The sequence below is a fragment of the Fistularia commersonii genome, chromosome 1 (genome assembly GCF_037954325.1).
Source record: "Fistularia commersonii isolate RoL2024-O1a breed Wild chromosome 1, RoL_Fcom_v1.0, whole genome shotgun sequence".
NCBI classification, from domain to species: domain Eukaryota; kingdom Metazoa; phylum Chordata; class Actinopteri; order Syngnathiformes; family Fistulariidae; genus Fistularia; species Fistularia commersonii.
Window position 1 is genome coordinate 4,617,840 of NC_141284.1, and position 23,313 is coordinate 4,641,152.

Below are 23,313 nucleotides of genomic sequence, written 5' to 3' on the forward strand. Positions count from 1 at the left end.
GCGTTTCCTCTTCTCTTCACCCGCTATCACTGTTTTTTTTTTTTCAGCTGATCGAACTGTGTTTTTGTTTTTGAGGAAGTAGCGGAAAGCAAGCGGCCAATCACAGGGCCGCAACTGGGGCGCGTCAGGACAAGAAGGCAGAGCGGTAGACGGGAAGCGGGGGAGGGGAGGCGAAGCCTTCCAGTGAGTGAACTCGGACGGCAAGAGAAACAGAGAGAAAAAAAAAATAAAAGGAAGTCAAGTCGACACCCGACTACATGAACGAAAGTCAAAGATGACTCGGCAGAAAGATGTCGCAACGACGCAGCTGCCGGGAAGTGACACATTGGGAAATTTTTCCTAGGAAAATAAAAGCCCGACGGGTGTCTGGTTGCTCCCTGAAAAGGCAAAAAAAAAAAAAAAAAGTCTTTTAAAGATCTGTTAATCCTGAAAGTGTATGTGTGTGTGTGTGTGTGTGTAGTTATCTGAGCTGCACTTTGATTCACATAAATACAAAAAGCAGACTCTTATCTTCATCCATCAGTCATCGGACAAGACTCTTCATCTCCTCACCGTGTGTGTGTGTGCACGTGTGTGTGTGTGCACGTGCGTATGTGCTCGTGCACAGACAACAAAGAGCACCATTGTCAGGCCCCGGCTGTCAGGTTTGCGTAAGAGCTGTAATTTCCTGGTATCTCTTTCAAATCTCAGCCTGGTGCAAAGAAGAAAATCCCCAAATAATATTGCAGGTTCAATAACTCGCTAACATGCTAACGACGAAAAGAAAAAAAAAAGGTAAAAGTAGTTATTACTACTTGTTATGACTATGTTATTACACCTTAGTCGAGTGTAATAACACCACACTGTTCCTTTTCAAAACAAGCGCTCAGGTCCGGGTCCGGCAGATAGATGACTCCACGTCGAGCCCATTAAAAAGCGCTCCTCGGCAGGTGGACGGGCTCCAAACGCACAATCAGAGGGATTTGAACGGGATTATCACAGATTAGAAACACTCGGGGACAAGCGGTGGGAGATGACAGGATATCGGGTGGACGGGGCGGAGGTGGGGTGACGGGGTGAATTAGCGGCGGCGGCGGCTCCTCGCTTCTTAAGTCAAACCCAGAGAGACGCGTCCAAAGTAAACCTCTGTAAAAGCTTTTCACCCCCCCGAACCTTCCCTTCTTTTAGAAAGAGAGGACAAAGACCAGGGGAGATTCATGTAGTCATCACTCATCCTCACGTCCAACAAAAAAAGCACACAAAAAAAAAATTACTGTGTCCTTTACAGGACTTGTCAAGTTTCTACTTTATTTCATTTAATTTTGGACGATTTACAAATATATATGATTTTTTTAATTATTTTATGATTTTTTTTTTATTTTTTTCTTGGTTTTATTTATTTATCTATTTATTTAATTATGTTGATTCAACTTTTTTTTTAATTCAATGTTATATCTTTTTTCCATTTTTACTTATTTTTTTATCTAAATTTACTTTATTTTGGGTTATTAGATCTATTTTCTGTTATGTAATTCTATATACTTTATGATTATCCTTATTTTTATCAATTTCAATATATTTATTTTGTTCTTGTTTTATACAATTCAATCTATCTCTTTATATTTTATTGTGTTGGTTCATTTTACTTTTCTCTTTTTTATTCAACTTTATATCTTATTCTTGTAGTCTATTTTATAATGTTTAATTACATTAATTTTATGATTAGTCTTATTTTATTCCATGTAATAGATTATTTTCTTGCTCGTATTTATTTTATTTTGTTTGCGCATTTTACTTTACTCTTTTTTTATTCAATTTCATATTTTTTTCCATTTCACTTTGTTTTTTTAATTTTAATTTTCTTCATTTCGGTTTATTCAATTTACTTTTAGTCTATTTTATAATATTTAGATGCATTTATTTTTTTTGATTAATCTATATTATTTAACTTTTAATACACTTGTTTTTTTGTTTTATCCAATTTTATTTATTTTATTACATTTAATTTTTTTGTCGTTTCGTTTACTCTTTTTTAATCATTTTTTTATAATATATCATTCCAATTTAGTTAATTTTTTTATTTTAATTTACTTTATTTTCATTTTTATTTCACTTCACTTTATTTTGCGTCATCATATTCTGTCTCATTATCATCATCATCATCATTTATTATTATTATTATTATTATTATTATTGTTATTATTTTGACTTAAAACCAGGCTGGAGAGAAGTGAAAATGAGTAGATGAGGAGGAGGAAGAGGAAGATAATTTTTTTTTTCTGAGTTCATACAAAGCGCTTAGATGAAGAGGGAAACAACGGCTCATTGTTGGCAGCGAGGCCCCTGGCGCCGTCCCTGTAAAAGTTGCAGCTCTACAGAATCGGCGGTGAACCCTCTTAAACAACCCGGGGGGGGGGGGCTCTAGAACCCGGCGGGAACGGGTTCCATCTTCGTCCCGATCTGAATATTCAGGCGGAGCAGGAAAAAAAAAAACCTCTGAGGTTCTCTGCAGGTTCTCCTCTGCATATTTTAAACCTGATGAGAACATGTGCTCTGTCGCAGGGAGGTGGGGGCGGTTCACCGCTTTCCTCTAAGACAGAAAAAGATAAGAAAACAAACGTGACCTTTGACCCCCTCTTCAGTTTCCTCCAGAACCAAACACCTGGAGTGAACTCTGGCCTTTTCCTCACAAACTAGCAAACTTGCTCCTCCCTGCTCATCTGCCTCGAGGACCTGACCTGCAAATATTCCTTGATCTGGATTGGGATTTATAAGGGGGACCAACTGACCAGGTGCTGTTTTGGTCAATGCCGACAACGTTTGCGTTTCCTTTGTCGTCACGTGATGCTACAGGAGTTACCTATCTGCGACGCACCTCTCTTTATACTGCATTTCTGCATATTAAGATGCTTTTTTTATAGCCATAAACTAATTATTGGGGGGTGGATTGATTCTGAGCACTACTGAAGGCCTAGGTGTAAAATGCACAGTCCGCCACCGCTAAAAACTGATGACACAAAGAGGCCACAACAGCGACTGGACCAGGTGAGATCTGTGGGCGGACACTGGGACGTTGTGCTGAGCAGCTTGGTACTCAGGCTCTTTCAGAGCTACATCATTTGTAGCACAATACCCCAGGAGTGGAAACACCGTGTTCCACTGTGACCCCCATCTCCAAGGAGGGCCCCAAAAAAGGTCCAAAATGACCTGAGACCAGCTGATGAAGGTACCGGAGTGGATTGCTAAATGGTACATCAACAAAATTGTTGATCCATTGATGGATCCACTCCAGGTTGCATACAAGATGACATCTTAGATACTGTCCTCAAGCACCGAGAGTCGCCCAACTCCATCACCAGGCTCCTGTTTGTAGACTTCTCCTCTGCTTTCAACACCATGTATCCACTCATCCTCGCAGAGGAGCTCACAGCAGACGTTCATTTGGACCGTCATCTCACTTTTTTAGCAAAAGTTCCCAGATCCCAAGATCTTTTCACCACCCAGCTCCCCACTGACAACTGCAGGTACTCCCAGACAAATTGTCAAATTTGTAGTCAAAGTTGTCGAAGGCACAGCCCTGCTGTCTGCCCTCAGCCCCTTACTCCTTCAACCTTCTTCATTGCAGGCATCCATTCCCTCAACTATTCCCGTCTCAAACTTAAAATGAACACAACGAAGAAGACAATAGAGACGTTTTCCAGATACAGTTTGCTGAAGCAGTCACCTAAGACCATCCATGGGGAGCCATTAGAGGTTCTGGTGGACTATAAGCACCTGGGTACTCTCTTTGGCTACGTCTTGAGGTGTTCGAGACAATGCCTTCTCAGGAGGCCTTGGTCCTTTGGGGTCAGGAGGGTTGTTGGTTTCATTCCATCAACTGAACTTGACTGATCAGCGTTGCAAAAGTGTGCTCCAAAGTCTTTGGGCGACCAGTTTGAGCTCTTTTTACCTCATGTGACCACCAGTCTGCGGCTCACAACAACTCCCAGGGTTCTGCCGGACATTCTGCAGCCGGCGTTCCAGCAGTAGCCATCTGGATAGTGTACCTTCCAACCTGTAGAGCACAGGGGAGGTGAACCACCTTTGCCCCCATAGTTGTCCAAGCTCCTGTACCCTGACGCCTTCATGACACCACAAGAAACGGTTGCCTAAGTCAACACTTTGCAGCATCTTATCTGAGACCACTTTGCAGAAACTCTACACTTTGTCCAAGAAGGTTTAGATTGTGAGGAAGATGGTGATGATGATAATACCCTTTTTCCTTTTCTACTGTACGACTCTACGTGCCCTACAATTGCCCCTCTGGACAGCTCGCGCCACTGCTGGCCATGCAGCCTCACAGTAAAACCTGCTTCTGGGATCGTGTAGTAATTACTGCAGTAAAACTTACTGACACACAAACACGCACACACACACACACACTTCTCAGCGGGAGGGCAGTGAAGGCCTTTCATCATTCTACTTGTTCACAGCTTCAGAACGCTGGCATGTCGGACGGAAAGAACTCGTCAACTCAGTCGTCAGGATCCCCGGCCTTGACGACTTCGTGGGTGGGGGTTTGGGTTACAAGCGGGGCGGCGATGGGATGGAAGGCGGAACCTGACGTAACTCCTAAAAGCAACGAAAAGGTGTCCGGTTCTCTCACAGCCCGCCTCGCCCTTCTGGACAAGCCGTCCCGGACAAAGTTCCCCGCGGCAAGGTTTTCCCAAGCAAGGTCAAGACACTGAAGGTCGCGGCGTCGGGAGGCGGCGCGTTTTTTAGCCCATTAGCGAAGGGAAGGGAATAATTATGAAAATGAGATAAGGGGAGAATCAAAATGACCTGATTGGGAAACAAAGTGTGTGCGGGAGCCGGGCGGAGGGGAGGCGGCAGTTGGGGGCTGGAGGGGTTTCTTCAGTGCAGAACTTGGTTTGATTGATGCGGTGCAGATTAGCCCAGGGCTTCACTGCTGGCAGCGCAGGGTTCACGCTGTAATGATCGCTTTATAATTAAGATTAAAGACCACAGAGCGCCGGCGAGACACCGGAGCAGCGTCGGGGGCCGCCGCGATGACACTGGGAATAATTGAAGAGAAGTGGCTACAACCCAACCCCGCCCCGTAAACCCCCCCCACCCAACCCAAGAGGAGGAGACTCACCGGCTGCAAACGGGACCGAGGGGACGCCGCCATCTTCCCTTCCCCCCCTTGTCGTCAGCTGACGTCGGCGCTAACGACGGCGACTCCCTGGCCCGGATGAGAATTTGTCGTCATCGCCGAGTCCGAGGAAACGCCGTTCGGTTCCCGCGGCGATGCTTCGTGGCGGGTTCGGATGGGCCGCCTTGGACGCTGGAGGAAACCGGCCACGGTTGTTCTGCTGCTCACTCTTTCCACACCGCTGTCTGTCATGATTCCTCTTCAAAGTGGCCATCACTTTTCACCTCCACTGACACCCCGGATCTGACGGGGGATGGTGGCGGCGGCGGCGGCGGCGGCGGCGGCGGCGGCGGCGGGGTGGGAGTCAAGTCGCCTGGATGACTAATAATCATATCAAAGCTGGCGTGTCACGCAGCAGATTTAAATAAGAGGGTTTGCGGGAGCATTAGCATGCGCCTGTGCGCCGGGGCTAAGAGGCTAATGTCATAAAGTGCGGCGCTGACATGATTTAATGTAATCTGTCATGTCATATGCTAATCTTCGGTAGCACACGGCGCGTTAGCGTTAGCAGGAGGAGGGGGATGGGGGGGCAGAGTCATGGATGGACGGCGAGAAACGGTCAAGGAAACACCGGATTACATCATAATCCAGTGTTTCTATGTAAACAAGCGGTGGGACCGGACTGAGCCGCCGCCGCCGCCACGCCTGATTGGTTGGGCGAGAAAAAAAGCGCTACGTCAAAAAAAAAGAGGCAGATTTACTTCAAAGCTACTCAGAGTGGTAGAGGTTACCCTCCCAATCCCCCCCCCCCCCTACAAGGCAGCGTTCAGGCTGTGCTTGCTAATCTCCAGAGATTTAACACTGCAGTCAAAAGGGAAGTGAGGTGAAAAAAAAAAAACGGGCTCGTGAGGCCACACCCCCCCGACGCACTGACGACCTGTCAATCATCCGGCGGAGGAGAAATTTGGCGGGGAAAAGATGATCACAGAATGTGTGTGTGAATACAATTAGCGTCCGCCGTGCTTGGCTTTTTCTGCCGCTAACTAGCCTCTTAGCCCGGCGAGCGCTAGCGTCATCTTCTGAAGCTCGATGTTTATGCTAAGTGGCTTACAGCTAGCTGTCGGATCCTGCGGGCGGTGCGGATGGGTGTCTTCCGTGTTACGAAGCGGAGGCTATCGACCAATCAGGATCTGACGTGACACCTGAACGCCCCGTCGCCCCCCCGACCCTTCGCTAAAGGTGCGCGGGGGGCTCTTTGCATATGGAGGGTAATTTTCCTCGCCCTTATCACCGTCCCACAGCGTGCACAAATACCAAAGACTTTAAAATAAACCATCAGGAGGAAGTGTCAGGTGGGGAGCCATGATTGGATGCGGTGGCGAATAAGCACACACACACACACACACACACACACACACAGAACGCGTAGGTGTTGTAGGCAACCAAAGTCCTAGCATCCGATGGTTGTTCCCAGAGACGTTGTGCACGGTTACCCCCAGATCACACGCTCCATCACATTGCATGTGACAGGTCACTCGGGGCAGACCCCCCCCACACACACACACACACACACACACACACACACATCACCCCCCCACGCCCCACCCAAATATGATTTTAGATGACTGAAGGCTCTGTGACTCAGGCTGAGTGCTCTCAGACCGTCAGGGAATCTAATTGCTTCACTTACAGACAGAAAGCGGGTTTTTCTGACCCGAATGATATCAGATAGAAATGACAAGGGTGGGGGAGGTGGGGGGGTGGGGGGGGGGGGGGGGTGGACCCTCGCCCCCCCCCCCCCCCCCCCCCCGGCGCCTAATGTCGTTGGTAAATGCAATCTTCTGATGGCATTTCCTTGAGTCTCGTCTCACCAGCGCACGAGATTGATCAAAATCTAAACGAGCCGTTTTCAGAAGCGGCCTGTCTTCGTGGAGCCGAGCCACGCCGAGGTTGACCTTCTGAGACCGGAGGCCATCCCGGGGCCTGCGGAGGGGCGGGACGCCATGCCGCCGTACTCCAGACCACGCCGTGGAATGTCATGCGGTATGTTTGGATCGTCATGAAACATCACCCGATGCTATTGGTACGCCATGATGCTCCTCCTCCGCTTCTTTTCCTTCGGGCTGCTCTCCTCAGGGTTCACCACGGCAGATCAGCCTCCTCCGTCTGACCCTATTCTCTGTATCCTTCTCTCACACCGGCTAGTTTCGTGACTGAAACACTTCAGTCTGGCCTCTCAGGCCTTATTTCCCAAAGATCTAACATGTGCTGTCCCTCCCTGATCCTACCCATCCTTGTTACTCCCAAAGGCAACCTCAACATCTTCTTCTCTGCTATCTCCAGCTCTGCTTCCAGTCTTTTCTTCAATCCCACTGTCTCCAAACCATACAGCGTCACTGGTCTCACCACCGTCTTTTACTACACATCGACACACCAAGCTATGCTATCGGTACACCACGTCATGGAATGCCATGGCAGCTATTGGTACGCCATAGCATACAACGCCACCCTGCACCAGTGGTGCGCCAAGACAAGCTATTGGTACGCTAACGGTACATTATGACACACAACTCCATGCTATCGGCACGCCAATGCTAATTGTACGGCATGAAAAGCACCGCGGCGCATTGTGGCGCAGGAGGCGGTCCCACAGTACCCGACGGTATGCTTCCCCACGGCACTTCGGAAAAGGGAGAACCCAGGCAGGAGAGGTTCAGCTATTTTCAAACAGCATCCCGGTATCTCCGACATCCATCTCTGGCATCGGGATGCTCCGGCCGATCAGGTCTCAGCTTCGTCGCGTCCAGAACGTAAGAGGAACTGAACGAGGGGACGTCGCTGAAGTGAAAGCAAAACTCCCGGTCCAGTTAGTCGTATCGGAACCGAGATAGCGGAGGAGTTTGGGTGGTGGGGGGGTCATCCAAGAGAAAAAAGAAACGCGTGTGAAACATAAAAAGGTTCTTGTCCAAACACAGGGATGGAAAATACAAGTGGAGAACATTGTTCTGCTGTATTTGGGTCAAGGGCGCCCCCGCCGCCCCCCCTCCTTGCCCCCTCACGGCGATGCTAAAAGCAGAAGATCTGGTCCCTTCCAGCAAACCACTCAACACTTCTATTAAACCATCCTCCCGCTGGCCCGACGCCAGGCCGGCGAGCTCAGTGAACGCCCTCATTCCATTTGGACCCGGTTCATCTCATCACTTCACACCTGCCACTCAGGAGAACCTTCGAAAAGGCGGAACAAGCCGATTGTCCTGAAGTACGCACTTGTACCGCACGTCCGAGAATCACAGCTGCAGTCCGGAGAACCAGATCCACCCCGGTTCCTCCGAGAGGTTCTTCTGCTCGTGGAGTCTCCGTGTTCTTACCGTGATCTCTACATGTTCTTACCATGTTCTCCGTCCCGGATTCTCTTGTGCTTTGCAGTCGCCATGCTTTCCTTCCATCGTCCTCCTACTTGAGGTCTCTCCGCGTTCTTCTACCTGGGTTCCCAAACAGTCGGCAGGTTCACTGAGGACCCAAGATAGGTGTGAATGAGAGGCTGAACGGTTGGATGATTGACAGCTGATCCATCCAGGTTAAGCCCCGCCTCTCAACTGTGATTGGCTGAGACTCCAAACCCGAGGAATGGACGCGAGTGGAAGTTTCTGTCCCATACGACATCGACCAATATCGGACGACACGCTAAGACGACTTCACGATAAACCGGGCGGCCCTTCGCAGACGCCCCGTGTTGCCCAGGTCTAGAACCTTCCCCCCCCCCCCGCACCTCCTCGCCCGCCGCCCGTGCGGGTTCCGCGGCGGGTTCCCCGTATTTTGCTGTTTGCGCGCCGATGTTTGCAGACGTCCCTGGAGATGGAGATAAGCCGGCGTCTGATGGCAGACTGTCCTCCAGGCTTTGAAACAAGATCTATTTAGATTGCCGGGGCTCGGTAGAAAGGAATACAGCCCATAATATCTACAACGGCTTTGTAGATAAGGATCAGATGAAGAGGTCTTCGGAAATAGCTCGAACCCGAATGCTGATGAGGATCCAATTATAGGGTGAGGATGAAAAAAGAAAAAAAAAAAAAGTCGTATTTAGACGCCACGCTTGTTTCCGCTTCCCCTTTTATCCAGATATCGGTTTCTACGCTGATAATGAAGGTGTTATTAGTTGCAAAGTACAGAACAGGTATTTAGTAGTACTTCTGTGCGCGTTCACGCTTGGAATACTATAAAATGTCGACGAGGAAGTTACAAGTACGCGGGGTCGGGGTTATCGGAGGAGACGAGTACCGCAGTTGGAAAAAAGTACTGATAGTAGAGTCGTTTGAATTGTTTCGGCGGGACGTCGCTGAAATAAAGGTTGCATTTTAAAATAAATTTACGACCTTAATCTTAATCCGGGACAGAGATACAGACCGGCTCCTGTTCGTCCTCATCGTCCTCCTCATCTCCACGGCGACAGCGATGGACCCGGTTGCACCTTTTAAACATAAATAACCAACATTGTTTACTGTTTTATAAATATTGTTTTTTTGTTAAACGAAATGGTGCCGACCGGGTGGAAACTCACTTCCTGTCGACGATGGCGAGGAGGCGGGAGGTCGAACCCACCCGGGTCGCTTGGTTCAGGACACAAAAATCCAGTAATAACTGTGTAATTACAGTGTAATTGACCAGTTATTACAGCTTTCTGATTTTCTGATTCCTTTTTTTTATTTCATTGAACCCGGACTATAATCCCTGCCTGTTCCAGATGAGATAGAAACCGAATCTCCAAATATCCGCGCAACTGTTACCGCAAATGTCCAACCTGAAAAGACCTGAACGCCGGATCTTTCCGGGACGAACCGCCGCGTTTGTTTGCCGGGCCGTAATGAATTCCTCAGATTCCCCGAAAACCGAGCGCCACGCTGTGACAGCGCCGCTCGCTCGGGAAATCTGATAAACTATTAGCGGACGATAAAAAAAAAAAAAAAAAAAAAAAAAGAAAAAAAAGAACCGTCACCTCCATCTTGCGGGAATCAGGAACTTGTTTGCCTCGGCACGACCTCCGGGAGACGCCGTCTCCTTCCGCGAAGCAATTTAGCCCCGCCCGGCTTTGGCGGCCATTACGAATGAGATCAAATCCCCCTCATTAACCCGCCATGTTGGCCAGGGGGGAGCGAGAGGGGCGGCGTCGCTTTCCGACGGGTTTTCGTCCCCGCCCTCCGCGGAGGGGAAGATGGATGACAAACCGAAGGAGGCGCGGCGCCCCGACACCCAAAATTTTCTAATGCATTCATGCTCATGGAAACCATCTCGCCGGCCGCCGCCTCCTTTTAATGCCGCGGGCCGAGCCGCCGCCGCGTGAAAACAATATCGCGGCGGGAGCTAATTAGCCAAATGGGCCCATACCCATGTGCACGCATGATTTCCGCCGCCGTCCGGGCGTCCAGCCGCGGCGCCCACGTGTTTATTACCGTAATGCATGAGCGGCGGAAGGTGTGTTTGCAAAAGGGGGGGGTGGGGGGGGGGGGAGTCTGACCTCGCCTCCCGCGGGTCAAACGGCCGCCATCGGAAGGGGGGGGGTCGGGTTTCTCGTCGCGGGATACGAAGCAACTTCAAGACAAAAAATCGTATTTTATTTATCCTCTCTCCGCAGGATAACAATAATAATAATGATAATAACAACAACCCGCTTTCCGTGGAAAAAGCAGGCGGCGGCGGCAGGAAGTGAGATTTGCGGCGGCTGGATATCAGAGGCTGCATCGGAGGTAAGTGATTCTATTTAGATAGATGATAAACACGCGGTCGAGGGGAACCTGCACCCAGAAACCCCCGCTAACCGGGAGGAGGAGGAGGAAGACGATCGCTCTTTGTGATATTTCCTGTGATTTGCTTCCCCCGCGTCCGGCTGTGTATTAACTCCTTCCACCGTCATCGCAAACACCATATTTTACCCGAGCGGGTGGATTAGGTGGTTCTCATCCCCTTTGCTCTGGGGTTCATCAGGCTTTTCGGGATGTCCGCCCTGACCGATCGGGGGGAACCCACCCGGGTCGCTTGGTTCAGGGCATAAAAATCTAGTAATAACTGTGTAATTACAGTGTAATTGACCAGTTATTACAGCTTTCTGATTCCTTTTTTTATTTAATTGAACCCAGACTATAATCCCTGCCGGAATCTGGTTCCGGTTTACAGAAAACAAAAACTCAGACGGTCCCCTCCCCCCCTAAATCCGTCCATATTGACCGGGAATCACTGGGAACCCTTTGCGACTCATGCATAATGGATGAACGTGCGTCCGGCAGCCGCGGCCGTGGATCAGGATATCGCCGCTCCCCCTAATGAGGATTCCACGTCGACGCCATCAGGCTGTTGTCGTCTTTTTCTGCCGCTAAAGGCTGCGTTCCACCTAATGGAACAATATCTCCCGAAGACTCCTCGCCCCCCCCTCCACTCGCCCCTAACGATAATATCTACGCCGTTTAACGTCTCCTGAAAGCAACCGGCTTTCCCCCGACCTGGGTGTTTTATTTTGAAAAATCAACAGGAAGTTGACCTATTTGTGTCCCGTTTCCTGCTTGTGCGTCATTTTAAAGTTTTTCCAGATTTGTGTTTGGGCTCCGGCGAATCGGGATACTTCCTCTCCCCCGACTACCTTTGTCCCAAATCATGCAAGCAGGAGCTTATTAGGCCAACGCAGTCCCATTTGGTGGGGGGGGGATCATTACCATGTGGTTGCCAAGGCAACCAGCAGATGCCCCCCCCCCCCCACCGCAACCCCAACCGCCTCAAAGTCACCTCCAGGTCACATGTGCTTCAATTAGGTGAGGTGAAAAAGGATATATAACATTAAAACATTTTTAAAAATGAATTAATACCTTGAAAAAAAATCTAAATATATTTTTCTATTCATTTTTAACATTATCCGCCTTTCAAGGAAGCCGAATCAATAATAAAAATCAATTATCATATAATAACATTATGTCTGTGCCTCTATGTTGTTTTTTTTTTAAATGTATGTTGTATGCATTATGAAATAATTTAATTAGCAAATATAGATTTTTTTTTTTTACAATAATTCATGTTTTCATCAGTTTCATTTCAGAAACTCTTGAGATTAATAATGGGGGGAGGGACTCTCAGCCTCCCCCCATCATTAATCTCAAGAGTTGCTATGGCAACGAATGGAGTCCCAGCTAGCATGTCATTGACCGACTACGTTTTTTGGCAAAAGCTCCCCGGCTCCCCCCCCCCAAAAAAAAACGCAACCCCCCCTCCCCATCAATTACCCTCACTTATTTAGCCATGCGTAGCTTCATCCGCCGAGGAAGTCGGCGTTCGGTCGTTGCGCGGCGGCCAAACGAGGCGTCTAACCCGAAGTGGCGTTTACAAATGACTCGTTCATTTTGGCGGGTTTTGAGGGATGTCGGGGATGAATCGCCCCGACAAGCTCAGCAGGGAGGGGGGGGGTCATTCCACCTGGACGTCTCAGGTATTCGGACGCAGGAGCCGCCCACTACGGAACCCCCCCCACCCAAACCGCCATCCACTTCTGGGCCAATTAACCGCCGCCCACATGATGAATAGTTACAATCAGCCGTGCTCGGCGGGAGGATGGAAGGGTGTTGGCGTACAAGGTGGCCGGACGTGTCACCTTGGATCGGCGCCTTCTGCACCGGCGAGCGGCGAGGAAAACAAGCCTCCACCCCTCCCAAAATTAAAAAAAAAAAGTCCCCCACCCACCAGCAGGAGCATGCCGCGAGCAAACATTAGCGGACGGTGGGGGGGTGGGGGGGTAGCAGGGTTGGGAACGGGTGAAATTAGAATTGAACAGCGCGGTAATGGACGCCGTCGTCTCGGTAACCTCCATTTAGCTGGCGGAGCCGCCAAATCAAGGCGGGATCCCTCAGGTCAGCGCAGGCGGAGGACGCCGGGTAATGATGCCTGCACTCGCAGAGCGGAGCGGGGGAGCGGGAGGAGGACTTCCACTTATCGGCGCCGCTTTCCGGTGACGTTTTGACGAAAACCCGTCCGGCGTCCATGGGGAGGGGGAGCGCACGCTACACTTCTAGGTTGCGGGTTTGTTTTCCAGTTTCCCCCGCCTGGGTTCTCCAAATGCACTCCTAAAAAAAAAGAAAAAAAAAGAAAAATCTGGTGTGTTTTTTTTCCCCCCAGATTTCTCCAAATGCACTCCAAAAAAAAAAAAAAAAAAGCAAAGTCTGGTCTTTTTGTTCCCCTCAGATTTCTCCAAATGCACTCCTAAAAAAAAAAAAAAAGCAGAGTCTGGTGTTTTGTTTTGTTTTTCCCAGATTTCTCCAAATGCACTCCAAAAAAAAAAAAAAAAAGCTGAGTCTGGTGTTTTTTTTTCTCCAGATTTCTCCAAATGCACTCCAAAAAAACAAAAAAAAGAAGCAAAGTCTGGTGTTTTTTTTTCTCCAGATTTCTCCAAATGCACTCCAAAAAAAAAAAAAAAAAAAGCTGAGTCTGGTGTTTTTTTTTCCCCAGATATCCCTGGTAAACCAATCACAGCAAACTTCCTTAACCCTTGTGTTGTCTTGTGGGTCAAAAGTGACCCACTACCATGTTTAGCTGTAGAAAAAAACACCTTAACCTATTTTTTTTCAACTTGAAATTTCATGACTTTTCCCTTAAGAGACCCCATAATTAGAAAAAGTGATACAGTGATCCCTCGCTATGACGCGGTTTACTTTTCACGGTTTCGCTACTTCGCTACGCTCCATTGTGTTCTGCAATCTGATTGGCTAAAAAAGTCACTCCGCTTCTTCTCTACCTGTGCGTCAATAACGTTGCAGTTTAATATGTACACGTACGTAAAACGGCTTGCCGAATTTACATTACGTACGTGCAAATTCTCTCGCAATTTCCAGTTTCTCTAAAACCCATAATGTTGACAAAACGCTCTGGAGCGACAAAAGGGCCCAAAAAGCAGCGGAAGATGCTATCTATCGCAGATAAAGTTAAACTTCTGGACATGCTAAGGGAAGCTAAAAGCTATGCGGCTGTAGGTCGGCATTACGGAATTAATTAATCTTCCGTTCGTTTCATAAAGAAGGAAGAAAGAAACATAAGAGCGACAGCAGCAATGTATAATAGAGTATTTAATTTTATTATAATTGTAAAAAAAAATAAAGGTTTCTACTTCACGGATTTCGCCTATCACGGGTTCTTTTTGGAACGTAACCCCCGCGAAAAACATGGGTATACTGTACTTCTTTTTTGTTTATGTTTCCATGTGGGCTGAACACCACTAGGGTACAAAGATTGTCTTATGGGTCACTTTTGACCTGTAGGACAAGAGGAGTAAACACAAATAGAAGGTGGATATAGAAGGTGTCTTTCGTTTTTTTACGATGACCGAACACGAATCAACGATCGATAGATGAGCTCCGACGAAACCGGAAAACCCGGTGGACGGGCGATCGCTCCGTCGAGGAACGACGAAGGACGTCCCGATCGGTGTGGAGCGTTGAGAAAAAGCGACGGGGTAAAAATAGCGGCGGCTCAGCGACACTGCAAGGCTCTATAAAATCTAAAAAAAAACGTTGAGTTTTTCAAAGCCTCCCGATGTGCCGGCGGTTTTAAGTGACGGGTGGCGAGACGGGGTGGGGCGGCGGGGAGGTCGGGGGTGAGTCGGGGTCGATTACGATGCTGGTTTTAAAGGTCACCCGTGTCTCGGCAGGAATCCGAACCCGTGTTGGACGGAGCGCCGGAAACTCCTTAACAATCTCTTGCGAGGCCTTCAACTCCACCCTGACCTCGTTAGAGACCCTCCCGCCCCCCCCACCCCCTCCGCCACCCACTCCCACTCTCACTGTGGAAAACTAATGAGTGCCAGTCTGTGGGTGGAACCTAATGGGTCTGGGTGGTTTCTTCGCCCGGGGCTGAAAAGGAGCATTTAACCACGGATGCTGTAATTGAAAAAATGACAAGCGGCGCTCGCCGGCCGGGGCCCGTTAACCCCACACACACACACACACACACACACACACATACACGCACACACACACGCTGAATTATTCTGATTACTCACCCCCCTGCTGGGATTAGCTGCCCGACTCAGACACCAACCGGCGGCACAGGAAGTCGGGGAGGAAGTGGGGATGGACGCCACTGAGCGCGCTCAGTGTAGTCTCTGGTTGGACCTCTAGAAGAATCCAGAGGGGAAAAAACGAACAAAAAAAATTAATGTTGCTCACAGCGCCACCTGCTGGCCCGTCGCTGTCACCTTTGACCCCTTGGTCAACTTCCTGTCGCGAATGATTCGCCGCGGATTACGGATTTAATCTGACACCCCCCGCGCCGATTTCAACTATTTAGATGTCAAATCGCTTAATTTGATTAAATTTAATTGAATGTGCGACCGTATATTTTTCCCGCTGGTGTCACTTGTGCGGACGTTCCATCTGGATTATAATCACCTGATGTTCCAAAACATGGGATAATCCGAGGGGGGGCTTCATTACCGGCCGGATTAAACCCGACCTTATTTTGTAAAAATTTTATCAGCTGTTCCATGGTCGACCTGCTTGAACATTTTGCACGCATGTCTCGAGAATCCAGGAAGTGCGACAGACGCGATGTAAAGCTCGCAATGTTCTCCGGTTACGACTGTGTAATAAATGCGGTTCAGAATTACACAACATGAATTAATGATGGCGGTAATTGGCGGCGCTGTCAGTCATAATAGGTGGTAGCGGCGTCGCTAACGGCGCGGACCCTGCAGGAGATCAAGAAAATGAAGCCGCAGGCGTCGTCAACATCTTACACGCCTTTCCGGGCCGAGCCAATCACGACCTTCCCTCCGACCGTCACGCCTTTTCGGGAGAATCCCGATCTCTTATTTTGAAAGTACATTAAAAAAAACACATAAACTAGTAACAAAGTAATACAGGTGGGATAAACTTGCCGCAGCAGTTTAATCCTGAGTCATGATTTATCTTGTAAAATTACAGATTATAATCTGGTTTTATTTTAATTTCCATAACACGGAACGCTTCCGATGACTCTTTGATTTGGAGAATCACAAAAATCCATTTCAAACCCACCATTTTTTTTATTTTTTTAAACATTTTATCGCCAGACACGAGTTAATTGGAGCGGGATGTGATTATTCTAATTAAATGCAGCTCCATGTCTCGCCGTGTAATAACAGAGTAATAACATCTCGAGAGCTCTGAAGTGTTTTTCGCTGTAGAAATAAGTGTTGCCCCCCCCTTGAGATTTTGATAATGTAATGTATGTACTAACTCATCATCTCAGAAATAAACGAGATCGACCCCGAGCACGGTGAGGGTTGCGGGGGGGGCTCGGGGGTGTGATCCATCACGACGGTCCAGATTCTTCTTAAACGTCCGATGGAGATTCCATTTACCCGCTTAATCCTTGATGGATGGCGGCAATTAGCAAAATGTAATCTCTGAAGGCTTCTGGGAACGCCCCGCCCCCATGGAAGGAGCGGGGGGGGGGGGGGGTCACCATGGCGACGGAGGGGGTGGTGGGGGGTTTTCACCAGGAGTTGATCGGGCGCCCCATAAAGTTGGGCCGCCCCTGAAACCTGGACGTTGCGGAGCATCTCCGCACACGGCTGGAGCGTTTGCTGCCACCTGATTGGCCCTTCAAAGTCACCTGACGCGTGTGTTCAACCCACTCCTTCGCTATAAACATGTTATTACATGCACTCTGGAATAACTAGTACGTAACATCCGGTTTACTTGCGTGTTTACTTGCAGTTGTTTGGGATTGGGACATTGGGATTAAATTAATCCCGACTCAGTCTGAGATCACTTCATTGTTCCACTTCCTGTATTGACCCCCCCCCACACACACACACACACACACACATACACACACACACACCCATGGAGAAACTCCATATGGACACCAATCCATTGTAACTGGTGATCCTGGGAAGTCAGAATGACACAAGCATCTTCTCCAAGCTCTCCAGAGAACCATCTCAATGTCTGGAAGTTATAAGATCACGCCTCGGATGATGTTTTTTTTGTTTTTCTCCCCCCACCAGCATCGGGAAATGGGAGCAGAAATAATCCGATTTCCTCTGACATGTTCCGGTTAGTTCTTTTTGGGGAGATGTGGTGGTAGAGGAGGGGGTGCAGGTCGGTTAGGAGCACCTTGACTGTCAGATGCGCCTCCAGCTCTGGTGGTTGAACGTTGGCGGGGGTTGAAGAGGAGGTAGAAGTGCCTGGCGAGGTCATGCAAGTGTAATGAGGCGTTGAGATGAGGGGTTCTGTCAGGATGGGCGTGCACGTGCGGGGGGGGGGGGGGGGGGGCGTGCACGAGGTAGAGCTGGATTACTGCAACGAAGAACGGTGGCTGTTTTGTACGCGGGAAAACAAATAAATAAACAAAATATGCAATCCCTTCCTGAACCCAGTACTTCAAAATAAAAGTACAGTGGGAGAGTACTGCAGTTCTGCCTGCGTACTGGTACTTCTCTGGTACTGGTACTTCTCTGGGGGCCCGAAAGGGACCGGGTGAGGGATTTCATTGAGAGAGGCTCTCATAATCCAGATGATATACTCTTAATCCAGTTAATCCAGGGGGAAATTATTGAAAGCCGTTCCCATGACACCTTTCCCTGCCTCTTGGGGGAGCTAAAACGCTCTACAACAATAATGGGATGTCCTGATATGAGGACGCGGGAGTTTAGGGATCCAAAACGAAGGCCTGAGCTGGTATGGCGGTTCCCAACCGGAGAACCAGCCTGTATCCAAAAAATCTACTTCCCGGTCCTAAAATTAACGAAGGCCTGAACCTGGACACCTGAAAAGAAAAGGCACACCAGGGGCTGCATTTTCTGATGAACTCTGGTAGCAGAAAGGGAGGCACTGTAGCCCAAAAAATAATCCAAATAATCCAAAATAATCCAAAAAATCCAAAAAATAATCCAAAAAATCCCACCCAAAAAATAATCGGTTATCCTGTCCCATCATTTGAGGACATCTATAACAAACGCTGCCTCAGGAGTGCCCACGGCATCTTCAGGGATCCGTCCCGCCACGGCCACTTCCGGCCAACTGTTGCCCGCAAGGAGGCGGTTTTAGGACAATCGATGCAAAAACAAACAGAAAAAGAGGTTTTACCCCAGAGAGCGGTCTTCGCACTAGATTCGGCACAACCCTGAACACTTGAACCTTACATACAGTACTGCGCAATAAACCCTAAGGAACCCACACACCTACATACCGGTGATGTGCAGTCAGGGTAGGCAGGAGAAGCTGTGCCTCACTTGCCAATCTTGAAAAGAAAAAAAAATATCAAATGGAAAAAAAAAAGGATTAAATGGTTCTATTCATCAGTGATTAGCACTAAAAGGTATTTCTGCGTTTAACTTCTCCAGTTTTAGGTTGTTGTTTTTTTTTTTTTCTCAAAATCGCTGGATTTTCACATTTACTGTTCAAATACTGAGATGAGACATGCGGTGAGGCTGAGGACTGTTGTGCCTCAGCAGCTGACTGCTGGCATGCTCTGCGCTGAGACTGTATTATTGCTGTCTCTCTGTAAACTGCTATTAAAATATTTAAACACTTTTGCAATATGAACTACATTTCCAATGTACGGTGTTTTTTTGTCAACATCCGTATACGTGTTACTATTTTCTTGTGCTGAGCGATAATAAAACGGCTGCTAAGAGCCACTAGGTGAGGCAGGTAGTTCTCCTGCCTCATGGTAGGTCTACTACATGCCTACTGGGGATTTTTTTCGACTTATCCCTTTTTACATTTTTCTTTCGCCATATTTTTCTAGAAGTTATTTAGTATTTTTTTGTCTTGTATTTTTTTTTCTGTCTTATATCTGCAACCCAGAGAAGCTGCTATTGTTGTATTGTTGTGTTGTGTCCTGCCTTTTAAGGTTTGTTTTGTATCTGTTTTTGATGACACTGGAACCGAGAGCTGCTATTTCCAAATATCGTCACGCTCTGTGTAATGACAATAAAAGCCTTGAATCCTGAGGAATCTGCCCGTCTCCTTCCGGTAGGAGACAGGAAGTCATCATGAGACAGGAAGTCACCTGTCGGGAAGGTGCAGTGACAACTCAAGTCCTTGCCGGCATCCCAAGTCCCCCGACATGGTCTCCATCGGAGCCGGAGAACGTCCAAGCGTGAACCTCTTGAAGAGCCGGTGTTGAAACCAGCGATTGATTTTCTAATCGGGAACCGATGACGGGGCGATCGGCTGATGGACGGTTGGTTTGTGCTCGGTTCTCAAAGCAGGCGCGAAAGCCGTTCTCAACACTCATCCTCGGTCACGGCCTGGGATAGAGCGAAAAAAAACGAACGCCGAATCAGGCGACGCGGCTCAGTTGGGTTTAGATGCTACAATTAGTGCCGTACCCCGAGGGGTCCGGATCAAAAGGCGGGGGGTTGGGGGGGTTCGAGAACCCCGGTTCCACACACACACTCATAATTCCCCCCCAGGGAGAACCTTACCTGGACTCAGATAAGGAGAAGCGGCACGATTGGACACGCCGCCGTCACGGCCGACAAAGATAGAACAAACCGGTACCAACCATCGCTCCAGGCGGGGGGGGGGGGGGCCCGCCGCCATAGTCGCCGGGGAAACAAGAGAAAATGAGGTGGGGGAAATTTATGAGGGGGCGAGCGAAAAGGCCCTGCCGTGCTTTTATCGCAAACAATAAAGAACGCAGTTAGCGTCGGCGTGATATAACAACAGCGTGAGAAATTAGAACAAAGGTTGGCGCCGACAGAGAACCTAGAGAAGTTAAACAATGTCCATAAATTTAAATTAGCACCCAAAAAAATTGATGTTTATCCTTGAGGTTATGAATTGTTTTGATTGTTAGGAAGCAGAGTTGAGTGTCAGCGGGACCCAGAACCTCGCCTACAGCTCGCTCCAATGTCCCAAAGTCCAAAAACCGTCGCTAGCTTCAGAAAGACGTTAAAACTGGACGTTCCTGAATGACTACTTTCTGGATTTTAAATATTAAAGGGAATAGTCGGATCAAAATGCTAACGTTAACTGCTACTGTTTTATCATTTGCAGTGGGATTAGCCACTTAGCATTGTGTTGCTAATGTTAGCTCCAACGACACAACCAATGTGGGTTTATGGACGGAGACGATGCTCGTGTTCTCTCCAGGTTCCTTGTCTCCCTCTGACAGTCCAAGATCGGTCAGCAGCTTCACTCAAGGCTCGTAATTGTCCGTAAGTGTGAAGGAGAGGGTGAACGGTCAGATGATTGACGGCTCACTTGCCAAGTTAAACCCCGCCTCTCGACAGTGATGACAGCCGTGACTGGCTCCGCCCCCTCGCGGCATTGACCTTCATTTCCTGTGCTTCCCAACTATATCCCGGGTGAGCGAGCGGCAGCAGCACTTCCTGTTTCCCAGAACACCTCCCCTCCTCTACCCTCCGGGGATGATGGCCGCCTCTCCAAAACCAATCAGCTGAAAGCAGGTTGCTGTCATCACACACCCCCACCCCACCCCCACCCGCCGATTCGATTATTATTAGCCCTAATGCATCAACTGTAGAATTATTCTAATGCGGCGGCTTTTAAAGCTGTCACGCCAGACGTCTCTGATAACAAGCCGCTCATTTATCAAAACAAAAATCATCAAATAATGTCTTGATTGCATCATAACGCCGCGAGATGAGGGAGATTAAGCCGAGCGTGGATTTAGTAAATGGAACTGGAATCCGCCAAAACAACAAACCCGGAGCGCATCATCCATTGATGGAAACATCTGTGAGTCATTACGGCGACTCGGGCTAATTCTTGGGAGTCGGATTCATTAGGGCGGTATTGTTAGTTTCACTGGCTGAGCCCTTATTATCATGCATTTAGGAAATGAGGCAAATAGAAAAAGGCATAAGAGCCCAATCAATAGCTCTTTTCATTTCGCCTTAATGGTCCCCCTCCCGCCCCCGCCTCGGACGGAGCAGAATACAGAGGAGGCCGGCATCACACGCATAAAATCTCATTTCTTTGCCCGGAAAGATAGATAGATAGATAGATAAATAAATAAATAAATAAATAACATCCTAATGCCTCATATCCCCTTTCCAGCATATTTCTGTGACACGGATTGAACATCATGAGGCTGCAGGAGTTTTCAAATAGGATATGAAAGTTGATATTTCGGTGCGGAGGGGCGGGGGGGGGGGGGGGGGGGTACAAGAAGTGGTGGCCGGATCCGCTTCCTGAAAGATGACAAACTGGTAAACTGGCATGATAAGCCCCCTTCCACCCCCACGGGTGGATTGCAGTCGGGACATTTGAGAGATTATGGGATGTGCCGGTCCTCTGACGCAAAAAACATCCAACCTTCGATTGGTTAGATTGATATTTGATTTTTTTTCCCCAGGCAGCGCATGTTACGGACTTTACGGTTAAAATGTAAACAGGTTCAACCTGGGCTTGGTTGAAAAAGGAGGTCACTGAAGAGTCTGCATGGGTAAATGAGACACTGAATGGCTGTGATTGACAGATGACCCCCCCCCCAGGTTAAGCCCCGCCCCCCGACCAATGAGATCAGCTTAGCTGTGGTTGGCTGTTGTTTCTGAAGCAGGAGACATGATGTACCAGACTCCATTCAGAAAAGTAGCATTTTTAATACACTGTTGTGGATGAGGAGTTTCACCAACACCGATTTTTACAATTATATGGCGACTGAGACAGAGAAGATACTACAAGCAATACCTTGACTTAAGAGTTTAAATCGATCCATGACCGAGCTCGTAACTCAATTTACTCGTATAGCAAATTAAATTTCCCCATTAACATAAATCGAAGCGCTATTAATTTGTTCCAGCAACCTGAATTTTTGACGGGTTTTTAAATATGAAAAATGTACTTTTTAAGATACATTATGTGTATAAAAATGAATCATAAATGGTGTTATTCAGTGTATTAACCACAAAGATTAGAACGGGGTTTTTCATTTCATGCTCTAGCGCTTAACTTACTCGCTACACACTTAATGCCGGAATGTATTGCTGCATTTTTCTTTTTTAATATGATTAATCCGTTCCCGACTGGCTTTGAATGGTTGACATTCCAACCATTTAAATGCCTCCAGCCGTCTTACAGGTGAACTTCTTCATCTCTTCACAGACAAGTCGACGACATGCACTCCTCGCTCATGTTTTCCCATGACTTTCACATCCGGCGGCTCGTCCGACGGTTTTTGAATGCGACCTCACACACGGCGGCCACGGCGGTATCTCGGCAAACTCGTAAGCCGACGCGCTCGTGAGTCAAGGTTCCGGCGTGCACGCCGCGGATGGAGTACTTCTAGCAGTACTTTCGGGCGATGAAAGCTGGACTGCAACAAACTGACGCCATTTGTCTGGGAGCGAAGGCCGCCTTAATGGACCCCCCTCCTGAGGGGGCGCCATTTAATCTTGTGGAGCGAAGCAGTATCGCTCCTGCAAACCCCCCCCCCCCTCCGACAAACAGCTGCCTCGCCAATATGGCCTTCGCCGGCTAATTAAGAAACAACCGCTGATTGAAGCAAGAAACCATTCAAGGGAGAGCCGTACCTGCTTGGGACTGGCGTGGTGGCGGCGGCGGCGGCGGCGGGGGAGCGTTCTTGAGGGAGCGGGTCGCCGGTCGCGGCGGCTCTTCCCAAAGCCGTCCACGCCTCATCCTTCATCGGCGGTCGCTCGTCATGTCCCGTCAGCGGCGCAGTTACACCTGAACACTCCGCTGCTGCCAAACACCTGGCGCCGTCCTCACTGTCCAAATGAAAAATAAGCATAATCTGCCTCCCCGGGCTTCCAGCAAATGAGGGATTTCATGACAAATTGGGTGGAGGTTTATCATGCAAGAGCGGGGCGGGGGGGTGCGGGGGGTTGGGGGGGCGACGGTGAAGTTGCTGCTAACATTTAGCTTTTGTTTTGTTTGCCGCAGCTCCCATCGTTTCTATTTTTTTAAATCGATAAAGTGTGAGCTTCACTCGGCGGCGGATATAAAACGACGCGGCGGGGCGGGACGGGCGCCATCGCTGATTTCGAGGGATAAAGTGGGAGGGGCTTCTCGGGAAGTAACGGTCAGGGAGAAACATCATCGGTTGGTACGGTCCGTTTCCTCTGAGGAGGTAAAGGACGCCATTAACCGGGTGAGTCCATTCTGGAGGTCAGGTAGGGGTGGACGGGATACGTCGAGGGTTTGCCACGAACCAGCAGGAAGGAAACCGTTCATCAAGTCTCAAACTACTTGTGG

The 23,313-nt window shown here is 48.6% G+C and overlaps 2 long non-coding RNA genes across 2 annotated transcripts; both read right to left on the reverse strand.

Annotated features, from left to right (window-relative positions):
- Positions 1–5,122: 5,122 nt before the first annotated feature.
- Positions 5,123–10,474, reverse strand: LOC147237177 (uncharacterized). Its single transcript, XR_015106023.1, has 4 exons — positions 9,672–10,474; positions 9,518–9,581; positions 8,504–8,623; positions 5,123–5,416 (listed from the first exon to the last, which is right to left on the reverse strand). It is a non-coding gene; the product is annotated as an uncharacterized LOC147237177 (long non-coding RNA).
- Positions 10,475–12,902: 2,428 nt separating this feature from the next.
- Positions 12,903–22,812, reverse strand: LOC147237178 (uncharacterized). The gene is made up of 3 exons (XR_015106024.1): positions 22,632–22,812; positions 15,138–15,251; positions 12,903–13,209 (listed from the first exon to the last, which is right to left on the reverse strand). It is a non-coding gene; the product is annotated as an uncharacterized LOC147237178 (long non-coding RNA).
- Positions 22,813–23,313: the final 501 nt, after the last annotated feature.